Source organism: Cryptomeria japonica, chromosome 11 (assembly GCF_030272615.1).
Source record: "Cryptomeria japonica chromosome 11, Sugi_1.0, whole genome shotgun sequence".
NCBI classification, from domain to species: domain Eukaryota; kingdom Viridiplantae; phylum Streptophyta; class Pinopsida; order Cupressales; family Cupressaceae; genus Cryptomeria; species Cryptomeria japonica.
Window position 1 is genome coordinate 167,645,349 of NC_081415.1, and position 13,531 is coordinate 167,658,879.

The window sequence follows — 13,531 nt, forward strand, 5'->3', positions numbered from 1 at the left end:
TCTAAAATTGAGGTTGTGAGCTATCTAATTTGAATAAATTATTTCAGATCTAATTTGTGAACATTCTAAATTTCAATCTTGCACTCATAGAGCTTATTTTAATCAAATTCCATAAATTTAGAGTTTTAAATCACAATTTAAACCTAATTTATTTTGGTTAATTTTTTATGGGTTGCATATTTTTTTAATTATGATTGTTATGACATGTTATGTCAATATTTAGACACATCAAATCATTATTTATGTACTTGCATTAGTAAAAACATCATAAAAATTGCACATAATGCATATGTTCCCATTTGAAAAAAGCAAGGTGTTGTCATAATACATTTATTTCATAGATGTGATAATGGATTAGCCTCCCTTGTTTCATTTTGTCTAGGCTCTCCAAAGGAATGTCCTACTCATGAGGAAATTTTATAACAAAAAGGACTCATTAAAACGTCTTTCAAACCTCTCCCTTCTAAGGATAATGATTTGAAGAATCATGTTGATAATTCACCTAAAGTGTTCCTCTCTCATGAGAGTATCTTAGAGGAAAATGAGGATATCATAAACACCTTCTTTAATTTTACCTTACCATCCATGCATGGTACCTCTCCTAGAGACAAAGTGTTGATGGACATTGAATTATCCTCTCCCAAATTTGGTCTTACCAATGAGGGCACATTGGTGCAAGATGAGGTTATGGACACTTATTTAAAAGATCTCCTTCCTAAGCCTAAATCTTTGAAGAATGATGTTCATCTTCCTCCTAAAAGTTACCTCTCCCATAAAGACCATTTGGTACAAGTGGATGATATTGTCACTACCTTTCCTAGTTATACCATAACCTCTTCTTATTCCAATTAATTCCCCACTAGAGATGAAGCATTATGAGTTATGTTTGTCCTTCTACTAAAGATTGTCTTGCCCATAAAGATACCTTGGAGGAAAAAGATGAAACTATTAGCAGTTTCCTTAATGATCTCCTTGCTAAAGATGTATCCTTGGAAAACGAAGAACCTAATCAAGTCAATACCATTAATGGTTCCACTTATGAGAAGCCTAGACCTAAAAAAATCTCCTAATATCTTACAAGCTACAAAATACACATGTGAAAGAATTAATATGGAAAGTAAACTAGAAAAAAATATGGTTCTAAAATACATCTCATTTAATACTCATGCCAAAAAGAAATATCCCAATGTTCTTTTCACCTCCCTTCCTTCCTCCTCTCATCCTTAGAAACATGTTTATAGGGAACCTAATCTTGTTGAGAACATTCTTGATACAAGATTTATGATTTCCCTTTGAGACTTGATTGAAACTTTCCCTCCATATCATAAGTTGATCCAAGAATCCTTACAAAGGGTGATTCACCATTCTTATTATAAACCAAATGATATTACATTCTCACAAGATGAATTTATTTCTATAAAGCTTAAAAAGAGATACGATACCCTGATGATTAGTCTTTGCATTTATGAAAAAAATATAAGAGGTACTCTAATTGATAATGGGTTAGATCTTAACATTTGTTATATTGATTTATTAGATAAGATAAACTGGGATTATTCTTCTATTCAACCTAGTCCTCTTTATGTGTGTGGCTTTGCCAATGTTCCTAGAGAGTCACTCGGTACAGTCATATTACCTATTAAAGAAGGACCTATGACTTTGGCTACTCCTATTCATTTCAGGCCCAACCGTCCTATTTATAACCTTCTTCTAGGTAGACCATGGCTTTATGCTATGAAAGAAGTCCCTTCTACCCTTTATTGCACAATAAAATTCATATACAACAATGAAATTCACACAATAAAGGTTGACTCTAATCTTTATAATTTCAGTTATGATGAAGTGGGATATATTTCCCCCTTTATTACTATTGTTTCTTCAACAACACCATCTGCTATCAATGATTCTTCTCTAGCAAGGAATTGGGGTATACAAGACTTTATACCCTCCTTCAATGGGTATAAGATCCCTCAATCTAAGAATGAAGCCTTAAAGGAGACTTTCGTATCTTCCATCCAAGATTCTAAATCAATTTCCATTTCTCGTTCCAACACTTGTCTTTATAATGGTGAGAGATATTTGAATTTTCATACTAAGAATGAACCCTCCTCTAGACATTTTACCACCTACACATGGATACAATGGATATGGTTTAGGATGTGTGCCAAAAAGTCTTGAACATAATGAGAAATTATACCTTTCTAATAAAAATATAGGTTTCCAATCTCTTCCTTTGTCAACATCGCTTCCTCCATTGACTAGTGAATTTAGATCTTGTCATTCCCATATGGAATTCCAACAAGCTATTCTTTTGTTCAATCCTATTAATGTCAACTTGAAAGTTCAGCTTGGTACCTAGGGACTAGGGTGTTTAACACCTCAGTCTTAAGACCATGGCCCCAGTGCCCTAGTTCTCCTTAAGACTAATGAACCTAGTGCCCTCGTCCTTCTTAGGACCATGGTGCCCAACACCCTGGTCCTCCCAATTCAGGTCCAAAATTTCAAGATCCCTTCTAGACTATGTCAAAATCTAGATTCCTAGTTTTCTTCTCCAAAGATAATAAGAATAAGATAAAAGTAATAGGTGATGATGAATGGCATATTTTTCTTAATCATGTCAAATAACATTCAAGTTCCTATTATGTTGCTCCTAACTAAATCACATTGTTAGCTTACCTATTAGGGGCTCATTGTCATTCATGGTTGTACAATTTTTGGTACAATCATAATTAGTGAGAAACATTATGGTTTATTCATTCTTGTTTGTATGATTGGGGGGAAAGAATATTATCCTATCTTCCATCATAGTTTCACTATTTCCTTTAGGGGTTGCCATTTTTCATACTTTGATGTCCTTTCTTGCATGTAATTATATATCTCTTATGGTTAATCTCTCTTTAAGGGAGTTTGTGATTCTTCTTCTAATTATCTATTTCTATTTAAATATTACATATTTTATAGAGTTGTGATATACATATATTAATGTCTTTTCTTGCATTGAATGTTCATTAATGTGAGTATATTATGTGTTTGCTTATGTTTAATCTACCCTTAGAGGTAGTGCAATTCTTCTCATCGTCACTACGCTTGGGATGAAAGTATCTCTCTCTTATATTTTTTAAGGATCCACTTTTCCTTTATTGAGTGGTATTTATTTATGATTTGATGTTATTCCTTGTGTGAAGTTGTTGTTTGTTCAAACACTCTCTCTTCTGCAAGAGGTGTGTTTCCTTGACTACATCCTCTTTATCACTTGGCCATGTATATCTATCATAAACTTAGCCCTCATAGTGGGTCAAAAGTGTTTTATCCTTCATCAAGAGTCTCTTCCACCTATAAATAGGAGGGAGGTATATATATTCTTGTTCTCCTTCCTTTATTTTTGTAGAAGATGCTATGTTTGTTCAAGAAACTCCTCTTGGAGGTAGATATCTTTTGAACAAAGATCTCTTCTCCTTCGTGGATCTTCTCTACACTTGTTTCAAGATATATATTTTTCAACTATCTTAGTCCTTCTTGAATAATACTCCCTCTTTAGCTTGGATTTATGAACATTGTTGCTTAAAAGGATATGGTGTTAGTGTTGAAGGCAGGTATCATTATTTATAGCTTCCTTAAGACATCAACATATTCCTATGCTGACATCTTAAGAGGGCGGGCACCAATATCACCCTTTGTATTATTTGTACCATATCTTTTGTAATGTCCCCTACCTGATCTATTTAAATATACTAAAATTGATAGATTTTCTTCAATAGGTTGTTAACAAGTGCTTGTCTATTTTCCTCATTAGCTGATTAATTTCATTATTCATAGTTCTTAATATAGATATCAAACCCTACTACTACTTCAGTTTAAAGGGAGAGGGGTTTACATATGTTACCAAAGCGCTTAGAGACCAACTACAATAGGTTCCCTCAAAGTTTATAGATCCAAGCCCTTACCTATCTTGGGTCTATACCCTCAAGGCTTATTGGTCACTGATCACCACCCTATCTTGGGACTTAACCTATTGCTTGGATTTAGACTGCCCCTCTTCGGAGCATCTCAATCCTATCTTCTTAAATACGGAAAGTAATAACATGATTTAGACTATAAGTATATATATTTCTTATGTATTATGAATACGTATATGAAATTAAGTATGACTATCATACATATTGCAATCCATATTAGTATTACTATTAATTTACATAAGAACATTATTGGGATTCATATATTTAATATTAAGGATACTTATTAAACACATCGCCATGCATACCACCAAGAACAAGGATGTTACTGCCTATAACTTAATAATAGTTCTGATCTGATCTGATCCATGGTGCTCTTACTAGATTCTTTTGATTCATTTCCTTTATATCTCTCAATGTGAGGGAGAGGTCACACCTCTTCATCATGTATGCCCTTTGGCAAGAGACACACCCTTTCACCATTCCCTTTGATAGAGTGCAACTCTTCATTATTTCTGCCCTTTGAAAGGGACACAACCTCTCATAATTAGATCTGCACTTCTCATTTAAATCAAATCTGCACTTCTCATTTCCAAATTATTCCCCCCCTCAAATGAGGTTCTCTTCTCCCTTTTATATCTCATTGTTGAGGGAGTCACAACTTTCCTTTCATTTCTTTTGACTTTTTGTTAACTTAATTAATTTTTAATTAATCATATTTAATTATATTTAATTATTTTATTTTATTTTTTAATTTAATTTTAAATATTTTAATTTTATTATTATCATTTATTATTGAATTTTATTTCAAAGTGGGGACATTACATCTTTCCATGTCATAAATGGGAATATACATTCTCAGAACCAAAGGAAACAAACTATTATAGTGAGATATTCCCTAAACGAAACATTCGCCTCTTGAAATTTACACATTTTCCCCTTGGAATTTTCATTTATAGTATATGTCTTAAATAGGTTGATGTATTCTCAAAACTAGAGAAAATAAACTCTTATACAGGGTGTTATATACTTCAAACTACATGTCACTTTCACACACACACGAGGATGATTGGAACTTGTGGAACATGGCTAAACTATTCTTATTATCTGACCCAACATGGATCACCTAGCAACCCATATATAGGGGTCAATATCTGTGTCCCTTCTCATTATTCTCTTCGTGAATTATCTAGAAAAATAAGTCTAATGTGTATTCATTCTCCTCTCTTCTCTTTGAATGAGTTCATAGCTTTTCTATTTTTCGTTCATTGATGGTGTGTGCTTTATTCTTTTATATGATCACTTGTGATCTTGAGATGAAATTATTCAAGAAGTATATTAGTGGTCAAGACATTTTGATTATTGAGGTCTCTTCAACTAGGTGACTTGAGGTTTTGTTTTTAGTACTAACCCCTTGTGTTATGTGTCCTTGCATATGATTATGTGAGTTAAGACCCTAGGTCTGGGTGCTTGGTTCCTCAAAATTAGTGAAGTCTTATTTCCTTGTGACTGTGCTCCTATTTTCTTCTCTCTCAACTCATCTTTCTACTTTACCAAGAGTATGATCATAATCTCATACTCTACTAACATGGGGACTGGATGTATAATTGTAAATTGTACACTCTTTATTAGTGTGTCCAATTTCACACTCTCCTAGCACCTAATTTAGTAATTCTCTTTCTTCTATCCATTATAGGACCTTTATTGTAATTAATTAATATTATCGGTCTTATTTCACTTTATTACATCATCACACTCTTTTTTGGACCCTTAATTCTAGGTGTTCACTTTATCATTTTATCTTATTTTTCCCTTAATCTTTTTCTAATATACTATGATCAAGAGTATCATAATATTGTAGATGAGAATGCACATGCATTCAAGCACCCTATCTAGAGCTCACTGCTCAATTATAAAAGAGAGGGCTAGAAACATGGAGGACTCACTATCATGCAAATGAGTTACAATGGAAACAAGAATCTCTAAACTGATGAATAGAATCTACAAATGCTGAAATGCAGTTCCAGTTAAGCACAAAGTGACAGTCTTTCACTGATTTGGCAAACTCCTTTGTTCTATTGTTCTTTCATATACCGGAGCACAAAATCACAAATATCGCATGTGAAACTATTCTCTGACAATCATACACTCTTTGCACAACTATGTCAAATACCAAAATGATCATATAGATCATTCTTATATATCTGCACCACTTTATTAGGTCACCAATATATTGGCTCCAAAACATGAAATGTGTAACAGCAAGTCGGTTCAATCTGATTACAAATCCACATACAAACCTAAAAAATTGATAACATGCTTCACAAATTTTGGCTCACGCACCTCAAACTTAAAATAAATCACTAAAATCATCCCAAAGATTCTGCATAACACACTACACCAAAATAACCAAAATAAACCTATTCTTCGTGAAATACTAGATACTGGATCTTGAATTTTGCACAAGGATCAATACTGGAGGCTAGGATTGCGAATTAAGCTATTTCAAACATCCAATCGACTATCTCTTCCACCAGAACCAAAAATATGCAACAAAAATTTAGTTTTTTTTAAATGTACTCATACTTTGTCAAACAGTGTATTCCACCTTCTAGACTTAAGAAAAATATATATATAAATTTTTGGTAGAATAATTCAACATATACCATATTTTGTTTCTTATCTGAGTTACCATCAATGACAACCCCAAAATATTTCTCATGCACTAATCTCTACCGGTATAGTGTCTCTTTCCAATAATCTCCCCCTTTGGCATTGATGGCAACACTTGTGAAAAATGAAACTGTCAAAACAAATCTACAAAACTCTGAAACTACAAAATCTTCCAGATTCTCACATACTCAACAAGGTCCCCCTAAGAATATGAAACTTTTTTCACTCCTCTCTCTCCCCCTTTGACATCAATAGATAAGGCAGGCATCCACCAAAATTTATGTACAAGGATATACAATAACTTATAAAAATTTAAAAATACCTGCAAAAATTGTCTTCAATGACTATAAGGGACAATCCCAACTTTTCTTCAGGTTCTCCAAAATGTTGATCAGAACACTAAATATATATGTGTGTATTTCTTCTCCTTTAAGGTTTGAAGGAACACTTTTGTTCAGAGCATTCATAGCATCCTACTAACTGCTAAGCAAAGTGTCTAATCAGGGAGTGATTAATCTCCTTAGTTATCCCACTCTACCAACGACTCTATCATTTTCTTGATTTAGGATTTTGATTTTATCAAGTAGTACAATCACCTGACCTTCAAGATTGCTAGCAAAAACTTCTTGAGGGGCATAAGACTGAGATATACCAACTAGTTATCCTTCACTCTTTGATATTCTTATCAAGCTCTATAGTGAACTTCGAGAAAACACGATGTGACTTGTAAATCTTTCTTGCTTCATCCAATGCCTCTTAAATGTCTTTCATACTAGTAATTAAATTAGCCCTATGATCTTTAACCATTCTCAAAATTGTCTTTAACTGCATGGTATTGAATTTTCTCAAAACGTTTGCTTCAACAACTTTCTCTAAAGAGAAAAAATGAGAATCCACTAATTTAAGCATACTCCTTAGGTTACTGGAGGGTGATTTGACAATGTCTTTATTGAAAGATGGAAATTGTTTCTCCAAGACACTTATAGCCATGGATATCATCTCTTTATCTTTAGTATGTGACTTCAGCAAGTCTTCACTAGCTTTTGCATGGGCGAGAGCTGCAAGATTGAGTGCTTGGACCAGAGATAGGGAGTTATGATCGATTGGTCCTTTGGTGAGATCTATGTCACTCACAATCTACTTCCCTTTATTAGATTCCATAGTGTCTCTTGCCACTGGAACCTGTTCAACCTTTTCTTCTTCCCTCTCCTTCTCTCCCTTTTTTAAATCTTCTCCTTTCTCATAATCCTCTCCCTTTACATCACAACCTCCTCAGCTACCTCCTCTTATTGAATAGTTGTTACCAGAGGATTTTGGTCAACTTCACTAAAGTCTGCAACCTTTTGACTTTCATCAATATCCTCAGCAACAGTGACCTATTCACTTGCTTGTACATTCGATATAACTTTCTACACATCTAAAACTTCAATCTATACTTCCGTATTGGATTTATCTTCCTGTGTGTGCACTTCCAGATGGGTATTATCTTGTTGACTCTATTTTTTCTTCTAAATCTACTCTTTGCATTGATCTTAAGAATTTTGTCTACCTCACTCTTAGAAATAACTGAGTACAAATTAACCAAAACATACTCTTTCATCCTCTCATCTTCTAGGTTGGTCGTATACCTTTTGGCATACAAAATCTCATTTAGAATCATTGATGATAATTCTATCATGGATTTGTTGTATACATTCTTATATTCTACAACTACTTCATCTAATGTCCTTTTACCATTCTCATCACAATTATCATACCATTGAGATACATGCATCAAATTCCCTTCCTTAACTACTATATCAACAATTTGGCTTAATCTGATGGGAGGTACAATATTATAGTTACCTTGAAGCTTCTTAGACTTAAATGCTTCATCAAGCTTAGACTTGGGCTTCTTTCTTGATGGATATCTTCTAGATGGCTCAGCTTCAACTCTAGGCTTTTTTCTTGGTTGACCTTCACTTGATGGTTGCTTCTTGACAACCCTAGCAGAAGTTGCACTTTTCTTCACTTCCCTCACTACTTCATCAGATTTGGTCTCTTCTACACTAGTAGCTAGAGCATAGACTCTTTTAGGCTTTCCTTTCTTCTTCTTCTCTGCTCCACTAGATGATTTTATTTGAGGCTTGAGTAGAGAGACATGATTTTGAGCACTAGAGGAGGGTGCTAATCTTTTTTGCCTTGGCTTAGGAGGAGGAGTATCCAGTTTGGTCTTCTTGGGTTTGACCATGTCTTCCCCTTTTAAGATATTTTTCTCTCTTGCTATGTAGATACCCTCCTTTGATATTCCCATCTCCTCTTCCAATTGCTCCACTTCCTTCCTTATTTTCCTATCTATTGGGATTGGTAAACTTGGTGTGTAGGCTCAAACTCTTCTCCTTATATGTTTCAAATATTTCATCTTTCTCATCCACTGGCTTACTCAAAAGGTGCTAAGAATATGCATCATGTGTATTATCATCAACTTCATACCCCATGGGCATGATCCATAGTGTCCTTGGTTCACCAGCCTCCATTAGGCATTGGTCAATTTCTACCATGAAGCATATGGTGTCTTCATACTTCTCCATAATATCCTTGGGTATCCTTTCCTTGCTTTGCATCTTACCTTGAAATAATTTGAAGTAACCCTACAGTATAGCTTTATGTGCCTTTACATCTACTAGACCCTACAAACCTTCCTTAATCTACACCTCCACTGATTGATCATGTGTCGGAGATCTCCTTCATGAAATAGAAGGCTAAATAGATAATCAGAGTATCAAAATTAAATGCATGCTTCTTATCTTGCTTTATCTTCTTAAAATTTCTCATAAGATCATTCAAAAGTACCCCACATAAATTATATAACTTATCCTCCTTAAGAATTTGATAAGCTACATAAATTGTTGTACCTGATATTGAGTTTTCTCTTCTAGATTTATATACCTTGTATCCTGTCACCATGGATGCAAATCTGACATCATATTAAATAATGTCAATGATTGTCATCGATCTGTTATCATGTTGGGAACCGGTTACATCTGTCATAGTTTGGTTCTTCACATGCCTTAGGATAAGGATTTCATCAGTTGCATTCAGACATGTTACCCCTTCGATTGCTTTCTTGGTGATCTTATGAAGTTTATCTAGCCATATAAATTCATCATGGACCCTGCTCAGAATATACCGAACCCATTTGGGTTCGATAAAACCCAGAAAGTTCACAAACTTAATGAAACCCTTATCCTATACAGATTTGAAATTGGGTTTAAGGTTTCCCATCCATCATGTTCTTGGTTTATAAATATAACATTTCATCATTTCTAGCCTCCTTAATGCTACAATGGATGTATGCCCTAATATCTATAACATGCAAAACACCAAATAACATAGATGAAAATACTCCATGCAGATCATCTTCCATCTATTTGAATGGGTGTTTCTTGAATTTATGCCTTTCCCTATTAGTTACCTGAACAACCAATGGTGTTGCCACACTAGATGATTCTATTATCAAATTTAGGTTATAACAGATAGCTCAAACTCAGAAAATACCTCTTTTTCTTCAACTGGATACAAGAAATCTTCATCGAATCCTTGCAAGCTCTAGTTTAGCTGCACAATCTTCTTGGTCACACTCTTTTTCTATTTCACTTCAAACGTAATGTGAGGAATAAGAGTTAAAATGTCTTTTTATACACCACATACATAACCTTTAGGTATAATAAATGCTTAACCCTAAAACTCTCTTGGATTCTCTATATCTCATTAAAATTATTTTAAAGCATCGAATCGACATGAAGTATTTCTGAGATCTTTCAAGATCAATTGTTCAACAATTCACACTCATCTATAACCTATTGTAGCTAGTTACAGGTCTTTAGATGGGGAATTTTCAGGATTTGCATGAAAAGATTCTCCCTAAGGCCAAATGCCTTAGTTACTAAATGAGGATACAACACTAGAATCGGGTGCAGACCCATTCATTGCATCTGAATCACCCTCTTTGACCCACATCTTCTTGTTCTATTTTGTGATCTCTTCAATATTTTCTTTTACTTTATCATCTGACTTGTTCTTATTTGTCGAAACATTTTTGCTTTTGTAGTATTTTTCAATATGACCAAATTTGTTGCATGCATTACAAACAACATTTCCTTGCATATGTCTAAAGTTCAGATGATTTTTTGTCATTCTGGATTGGCTAGAAATGTGTCCAAACATACCACATGCAAAGCATCTCTTATTCTAGAAATTGTTCATTGCTATTCTACAAATATTAGACTTATGACCATATTTGTTGCATTTGAAACAGTGACCGGTAAAGGTATGACAATTATTGATTATCCTATTTCTGCATTGACTTTCCATATGAACAAATTTATTGCAAACAACACATTTACCATTGAATTTATAAGCATTACGTTTTCTTACTAGAGATCTCTTTTTCTTCTAATGATGAGGTTTAGCATTGCTTTGTCTAGATCTAGAGCTTTCTCCTTTTTCATATCCAATTCCTTACTTATCATATCCACTTTTCTGAGTTTGTAGCATCTCATCTAACTTGGCTAAGCTAACTTTGAATTTTTATTTGTACTCATTAGCAGTGGTGAGTTCATCTCTAAAAATTATGACCTGTCTTTCAATATCTTGCTCATCATTCTTGGATTGTATCAATTCAAGCTTTAGCTAGTCATTTTCTTAGTTTTGTTTGCGATATTGATCAAATCTCTCCTTTAATGACTAAGTCAAGATTTCCTTATTCTTCTTCCTATCTTCAATCTTCTTTGTTAGCTTCATCACAATGGATTGCATTTAATTCTTTATGACTATATTATCTCTAGCAAGTTTCTCACATTCATTTGTATTGTCTTGTAAGGTTTGGTTTTCAATGCTTTGATCTTCTTTCTCCATGATTTTTTCCATCAGCTACTTTCTCTTCTCTCTGGATGTGTTCATTTGATCCTTCAATGATTCAATGAAGTCTTTAGCATCACTCTAATTTCTTTTTCAGGCTAGTTGTTTCTTTCCTTGTTGTATCTATATCTTCAAGTGCCACAATAAGTTATTTCTACAAACCCGAGTCGATTGATTTGATATTCTAGAACTTCCTCAAGTTGTTAGGCTTCCTCGGAGGAACTAGGCTCTGATACCAATTGTTAGAATCAATGAACATTAAGAGGGGGTGTAAATCAGTGTTCTATAAATTTTAAATTTCTTGAGTTGATTCCTAAACCACCGAATACAAATGCATAAAAGTAAGGTGCAAAAACTTTTAATGCAAACATGCACAAAACCATAACACAAGAATTTTTATGTGGAAACTTGTAAAGGGAAAAACCATGGTGGGATTGAGACCCACAATATTAATATACTATGATCAAGAGTTTCATAAAATTATAGAGGGGAATGCACATGCATTCAGGCACACTGTCTAGAGCTCACTGCTTAGTTACAAAAGAGACGACTACAACCCACGAGGACTCATTGTCCTACAAATGAGTTACAATGGAAAAAAGAATGTCTAGACTGACTAATAACATCTATAAATGCTGAAATACAATTCCGATTAAGCACAAAGTGATTGTCTTTCATTGATCTTGCAAACTGATTTGTTATGTTGTTCTTTCATATACTAGAGCACAAAATCACAAATACCACATGTGAAACTATACTCAAATGCTCATACACTCTTTGCACAGTTATCTGGAATACCAAAATGATCATATAGATCATTCTTATATATCCGCACCACTTGATTAGGTCACCAATATGTCAGGTCTAAAAACATGAAACATGTAACAACAACTCGGTTGAATCTGATTACAAATCCACATAGGCACCTAAACCAATTGATAATATGCTTCATACATGTTGGATCAACCACGTCGAACTTGAAACCAATCACCGAAATCATCCTAAAGATTCTGCGTAACACACTACACCAAAATAACCAAAATAACCCTATTCTTCCTAAATTATCAAATATGGGATCTTCAATCTTGTATGAGGATCAATACTAGAGGCTAGGATTGTGAATTAAGCTATTTCAAACATCCAATCGACTATCTCTTCCACCACAACCAAAACTATGCCACCAAAATTTAGTTCTGCTCAATGTACTCATACTTTTCCTAATACTATATTCCACCTTCCAACCTTAAGGAAAAAAAATATCAAACTTCTAGTAGAAAAATTTAGCATGTACCAGATGAGATTTCTGATTTGAGTTGCCATCACTGAAAACCCCAAAACATTCCTCATGTACTAATCTCTACTGGTATAGTGCCCCTTGCCAACAACTATATTATTTAAATCTTGCTTTGTGCAAAATTATATCAATTCTAGATTAGCCTAAAGGTTATTTTAATCATGAAATCCCTATATAAGGAATATTTCTCAACTTGTTTACATATAAGCAATTTTAAGACTCTAAGCATCATAAGTATTCGATCTAAAGCATTCAAGTGTTCAAGCACTCATCATCAAGCATTTATAAAGATCTCAAAGCCTACATATTCTTCATTCGACCATTGTGGAGAAAATTACATCATTCATATGCAAGCATGTGTGTGAGATTAGGGTTTTTTCATGTCCATGCCATTTCGTACAACATATGTGATTACATTTAATAAGAAAAGTATAATTATCAACAATTGCAAATCTAAGGTATATCCTTTCATTATTTATTTAAGTATTTGCAACATTCAATTCATGGTTAATTCCTAAACTAGGGTTTGAGTTAGGAAACTTCTTTTCCCAACCTATTTCTCCTTATTTATTTGTGTAGGAAAAAGGTATGAAACTCCAATCTTCAGGATAAGCATTATTTATAGTGATAAATCAATCCCCCCTTTGGTGTGTGAAAAGTTTTGAGGACCAAGGTGACCACCACTATGGTCCTAAAATTTTAGGAGCTCTTT